Here is a 6,796-nt window from a genome sequence, read left to right as displayed (position 1 = left end):
CCAATGCATTTACTTTAATTAATAATGCATTACGTTTAAGCTTGATGAAATGCATGGTGAAATGCATGCTTTAATAATCCATTGGCATTAGTTGCATTAATGAAATGCATGCTTTAATTGGTTTAGTTAATTAGTAATGCCAATTAACTCCTTTAACGTCCTGGTTCATTCATTGGCATTAAAAATCAAATGATTCTTGCATGCATGCTTCCATTATTCTACTTAGTAATGCCGTTACTTCATGCATGCTTTCATTATTAATAATGCATGCATGAGGCATCATTAAATGCCATGGCTCCATGGTCTTGGGCCACGCTTTTAAAAGCGTGGCCTAAGGTTCCAAAGCGTGCCCAAAATTCTTTTTTTCTTCTTTTGAGCTGATTTTGTGCTATTTTGCTTCTTTTCCACTTATTTCCTACAAAATTTATAAAATCAAAAGATCAAGGAAATATACCATTTAAGCACAAAAGCATTTAATATTTAAGCACTAATCATCAAATTTTTGTATGAAAAAGACTAGAAAAATATGACATGATGACATGTCATCACAACACCAAACTTAAACCTTGCTTGTCCCCAAGCAAGAAAAGAATCATGCAATAAGGATTGACAATCCAAGGTAAGAAGAATAGCAACTCAATGTTCATGGTAAGCTAGTTTTCTATGCATTCTACAATCACAAAAGAGATGTAAATGATTGATGCTTCTATCTAGCTCATTTTATGAAATCTTTTCCTTATGTTTTTTCCTTGAAACAAGCTTTTGATTTTTCTTATTAGTTTCTCCTTTTGGGTGTTTTACCCCATGAGTTGATAACAAAGCTACGACTCTAAATGCTTTGTTTTCAAGTATTACCACTTGATACATAAGCACCACAAGCATTTAATTAGAGGACTTCTTTAAGCTCATTTGTTTCTTTTCTTGACTCTCTAATCATTGATGCTCAGAGCCTTGAGCTTTGAGGGAGTGCATTTGCACTTTGAGCCTAACCTTGACTCTAAGTGTTTTGTTTTCAAGCTTTTTGCTTGATACATAAACACCACAAGTACTTAACAAATGAATTGTCATTGGTACTCAGAGCCTTCAGCTTTCCTATTCTTTCCTTTTTCTTTTCTTGCCTTATTTGCATTTGCTTCTTCAAGGTTTTCATGATTTCCAAATATTTCACAAAATATACTAGATGAAAACATCAATTAAATAAAATCTAATGCAATTGAGCAACAATTAATCATACTAGCCTTCCAATACTTGTATGCACATGCTAAGTTCTTCTTTAATTCCTTGTTTGTTTATGATCATGATGCTTTATTGATTTTGATTTCTCAAAACTCAAGTTGGTAGTCATAATATAATGTCACAGCAACATGTTGCAAATCAAAATTCAGGCTATGCTTATTCATACCACACATGCATACAGAGAAGATAAAGACAATCATGCAATTTAAAGTGCTGGAAACCAATGAGAGGAAAAGGAACTTTACAACCTTGTAATTCATCTTCTCTATTGTTGTCATTTTCCTCCCATTCTTCCTCTTCCCTTGCCAAACTCAAAATGCTTACTGATGAGCGGATAATTTATACGCTTTTTGGCATTATTTTTAGGTAGTTTTTAGTAAGTTCAAGCTACTTTTAGGGATGTTTTCATTAGTTTTTATGTTAAATTCACATTTCTGGACTTTACTATGAGTTTGTGTGTTTTTCTGTGATTTCAGGTAATTTCTGGCTGAAATTGAGGGACTTGAGCAAAACTCTGATAGGAGGCTGACAAAGGACTGCTGATGCTGTTGGAATCTGACCTCCCTACACTCGAAATGAATTTTCTAGAGCTACAGAACTCCAAATGGCGCGCTCTCAATGGCGTTGGAAAGCAGACATCCAGAGCTTTCCAGCAATATATAATAGTTCATACTTTATTCGGGAATTTACGACGTAAACTGGCGCTCAACGCCAGTTCCATGTTGCTGTCTGGAGTAAAACGCTAGAAACACGTCACGACCCGGAGTTGAATGCCCAAAACACGTTACAACTTGGCGTTCAACTCCAAAAGAAGCCTCAGCTCGTGGATAGATCAAGCTCAGCCCAAACACACACCAAGTGGGCCCCGGAAGTGGATTTATGCATCAATTACTTACTCATGTAAACCCTAGTAGCTAGTCTAGTATAAATAGGATAATTTACTATTGTATTAGACATCTTTGGTCTCAGTTTTATTTTATTCTTCATCTGAGGAGACTATTGATCACGTTTTGGGGGCTGGCCATTCGGCCATGCCTGAACCTTTCACTTATGTATTTTCAACGGTGGAGTTTCTACACACCATAGATTAAGGGTGTGGAGCTCTGCTGTACCTCAAGTTTCAATGCAATTACTATTATTTTCTATCCAATTCAAAAATAGTTCTTTCTTGTAAGTCAAGTCAAATTTTCAATTTTAAAAATCTTATCTTTTCAAAAATTTTTTTTTCAAAAATCATATCTTTTTCATTTTTTTCTTTTTTTTCGAAAATTTTAAAAATCTTTTTCAAAATATTTTCAAAATCTCTTCCTTATCTTTATTTCAAAAATTTCGAAATTACACTGACAATTAATGTGATTGATTCAAAAATTTGAAGTTTGTTACTTTCTTGCTAAGAAAGGTTCAATCTTTAAATTCTAGAATCTTATCTTGTAGTTTCTTGTTAGTAAAGTAATTAATTTTAATTTTAAAAATTAAATCTTTTTCAAACATATCTTATCATATCTTTTATATCTTATCTTTTTATCATATCTTTTTCAAAATTTTATCTTTTTCAAAAATTTCATTTCAAAATATCTTATCTAACTTCTTATCTTCTTATCTTTTCAAATTTGATTTTAATATCTTTTTCAACTAACTATTTGACTTTTTATTTGTTTCTTATCTTTTTCAAAACCACCTAACTACTTTTCCCCCTCTAATTTTCGAAAATACATCCCTCTTTTTCAAAAAAATTCTTTTTAATTGTTTAAATTTTAATTTTAATCATATCTTATCTTTAATTTTCGAAAATCACTAACCACTTTTTCAAAATTATTTTCGAAATTCTCTATCTCTCCTTCTATCTATTTATTTATTTATTCACTAACACTTCTCTTCATCTCTCTTCATCTCAGATCACCACCTCTATCCTTACCCATTCTTCTTCACTACTCTGCCCTTTTTTTCTTCTACTAACATAAAGGAATCTCTATACTATGACATAGAGGATTCCTCTTTCTTTTCTTATTCTCTTCTTCCCTATATGAGCAGGAACAAGGAAAAAGACACTCTTGTTGAAGCTGATCCAGAACCTGAAAGGACTCTGAAGAGGAAACTAAGAGAAGCTAAACTACAACAATCCAGAGGCAACCTTTCTGAAATTTTTGAACAATAGAAGGAGATGGCAGCCGAACCCAACAACAATAATGCAAGGAGAATGCTTGGTGTCTTCACAAAACTAACGTCCAAATTTGATGGAAGAAGCATCTCCATTCCTGCCATTGGAGCCAACAATTTTTAGCTTAAGCCTCAACTAGTTGCTTTAATGCAACAGAACTGCAAGTTTTATGGACTTCCATCTGAAGATCCTTGCCAGTTTTTAACTGAGTTCTTGCAGATTTGTGAGACTGTTAAGACAAATGGAGTAGATCCTGAAGTCTACAGGCTCATGCTTTTCCCTTTTGCTGTAAGAGACAAAGCTAGAACATGGTTGGACTCACAACCTAAATATAGCCTGGACTCCTGGGATAAGCTGGTCACGGCCTTCTTGGATAAATTCTTTCCTCCTCAAAAGCTGAGCAAGCTTAGAGTGGATGTTCAGACCTTCAAGCAAAAAGATGGTGAATCCTTCTATGAAGCTTGGGAAAGATACAAGCAGATGACCAAAAAGTGTCCTTCTGACATGTTTTCAAAATGGACCATATTAGATATATTCTATTATGGTCTATCTGAGTTTTCCAAGATGTCATTGAACCATTCTGCAGGTGGATCTATTCACCTAAAGAAAACGCCTGAAGAAGCTCAAGAACTTATTGACATGGTTGCAAATAACCAATTTATGTACACTTTTGAGAGGAATTCCATAAATAGTGGGACGCCTCAGAGGAAGGGAGTTCTTGAAATTGATACTCTGAATGCCATATTGGCTCAGAACAAAGTGTTGACGCAACAAGTCAACATGATCTCTCAAAGTCTGAATGGATGGCAAAATGCATCCAACAGTACTAAAGAGGTAGCTTATGATCTTGAGAACCCTGCAATAGCAGAGGTTAATTACATGGGTGAACCTTATGGAAACACCTATAACTCATCATGGAGAAATCATCCAAATTTCTCATGGAAGGATCAACAAAAGCCTCAAAAAGGCTTTAACAATGGTGGAAGAAATAGGCTCAGTAATAACACGCCTTTTCCATCATCTTCTCAGCAACAGACAGAAAATTTTGAACAGAGCCCCTCTAATTTAGCAAACTTAGTCTCTGATCTGTCAAAAGCCACTTTAAGTTTCATGAGTGAAACAAGGTCCTCTATTAGAAATCTGGAGGCACAAGTGGGCTAGCTGAGTAAGAAAGTCATTGAAACTCCTCCCAATATTCTCCCAAGCAATACAAAAGAGAATCCAAAAGGAGATTGCAAGGCCATTGAAGTAATCAATATGGCCGAATGCACAAGGGAGGAGAAGGACGAAAATCCTAGTGAGAAAGACCTCCTAGGACGTCTCTCAAACAAGAAGGAGTTCCCCATTGAGGACCTAAAGGAATCTGAGGCTCATATAGAGACCATAGAGATTCCACTAAATCTCCTTCTGCCATTCATGAGCTCTGAAGACTATTCCTCTTCCGAAGAGGATGAAGATGTAACTGGAGAGCAAGTTGCTCAATATCTAGGAGCTATCATGAAGCTGAATGCCAAGTTGTTTGGTAATGAGACTTGGGAAGGTGAATCCCCCTTGCTCATTAGTGAACTAGATACATGGATTCAGAAAACTCTACCTCAAAAGAGACAAGATCCTGGTAAATTCTTAATACCCTGTACCATAGGCACCATGACCTTTAACAAGGCTCTGTGTGACCTAGGGTCAGGCATAAATCTTATGCCACTCTCTGTAATGGAGAAACTGGGGATCATTGAGGTACAACCTGCCTTATTCTCACTTCAATTGGCAGACAAGTCAGTAAGACAAGCTTATGGATTAGTAGAGGACGTGTTAGTAAAGGTTGAAGGCCTTTACACCCCTACTGAATTTATAATCTTAGACACTAGGAAGGAAGAAGATGAATGCATCATCCTTGGAAGACCCTTCCTAGCCACAGCAGAAGCTGTGATTGATGTTAGCAGAGGAGAATTAGTCCTTCAATTGAATGGGGACTACCTTGTGTTTAAAGCTCAAGGACCTTCCTCTGCAACCATGGAGAGGAAGCATGAAAAGCTTCTCTCAGTATAGAGTCAAAAAGAGCCCCCACAGTCAAACTCTAAGTTTGATGTTGGGAGGCCACAACCAAACTCTAAGTTTGGTGTTGAGAAGCCCCCTCATTCAAACTCTAAGTTTGGTGTTGGGAGGCCCTCATCATGCTCTGAATATCTGTGAGGCTCCATGAGAGCCCACTGTCAAGCTAATGACACTAAAGAAGCGCTTGTTGGGAGGCAACCCAATTTTTATATATCTAATTTTAATTTTATTTTATTGTTATTTTGTGTTTTATTAGGTTCATGATCACGTGGAGTCACGAAAAAAATACTAAAATTAAAAACAGAATAAAAAATAGCAGAAGAAAAATCACACCCTGGAGGAAGGACTTTTTGGCGTTTAAACGCTAGTAAGGTGCATCTGGCTGGCGTTCAACGCCAGAATAGAGCATGTTTCTGGTGCTGAATGCCAGAAACAAGCAACATCCTGGCGTTTGAACGCCAGGAATATGCCTTGAGGAAAGCTGGCGCTGAACGCCAGTAACAAGCATGGAACTGGCGTTCAACGCCAGAAACATGCTACACATGGGCGTTGAACGCCAGAGTGTGCATCACTTCGGCGTTTAAACGCCAGAATGGTGTGCAAAGGCATTTTACATGCCTAATTGGTGCAGGGATGTAAATCCTTGACACCCCGGGATCTGTGGACCCCACAGGATCATCTCAGGATCTGTGGACCCCACAGGATCCCCACCTAACATATTCTCCCCTCTTCTCAACATTCATTCTCTCTTTCCAATAAACACACTTCCCCAAAAACCCTTCACCAATCACCTCAAATCTCTCTTCCCAATTACCCCCTTCACCACTCACATACATCTACTCTTCCCCATAAACCCCACCCACCTTCAAAATTCAAAAATCTTTCCCACCCAAACCCACCCTAAATGACCGAAACTACACCCACTCCCCTCCCTATATATACCCTTTCATTCTACTTCATTTTCACAAAACACAAACGCCCTCTTCTCCACCTTGACCGAAACACCTTCCCTCACTCTCCTCCATATTTTCTTCTTCTTCTTCTTCTCTTCTTTCTTCTCTTGCTCGAGGGCGAGCAATATTTTAAGTTTGGTGTGATCAAAGCATAATCTTTTTGTTTTTCCATTACCATCAATGGCACCTAAGGCCGGAGAATCCTTTAGAAAAGGAAAAGGGAAGACAAAAGCTTCCACTTCCGAGTCATGGAAGATGGAAAGATTTATCTCCAAAAGCCATCAAGACCACTTCTATGATGTTGTGGCAAAGAAGAAGGTGATCCCTGAGGTCCCTTTCAAACTCAAGAAAAATGAGTATCCGGAGATCCGACATGAAATCCGAAGAAGAGGTTGGG

The 6,796-nt window shown here is 37.4% G+C and overlaps 1 non-coding gene across 1 annotated transcript; it reads right to left on the bottom strand.

The window, feature by feature from the left end:
- Nucleotides 1-3,796: 3,796 nt before the first annotated feature.
- LOC112714201 (small nucleolar RNA R71) lies at nt 3,797-3,900 on the bottom strand. Its single transcript, XR_003159156.1, has one exon. It is a non-coding gene; the product is annotated as a small nucleolar RNA R71 (small nucleolar RNA).
- Nucleotides 3,901-6,796: the final 2,896 nt, after the last annotated feature.

The sequence above is a fragment of the Arachis hypogaea genome, chromosome 9 (assembly GCF_003086295.3).
Source record: "Arachis hypogaea cultivar Tifrunner chromosome 9, arahy.Tifrunner.gnm2.J5K5, whole genome shotgun sequence".
In the NCBI taxonomy this organism is placed as follows: domain Eukaryota; kingdom Viridiplantae; phylum Streptophyta; class Magnoliopsida; order Fabales; family Fabaceae; genus Arachis; species Arachis hypogaea.
The sequence above is the reverse complement of the archived record's forward strand: the minus strand, read 5'-3'. Positions and strand labels throughout refer to the sequence as shown.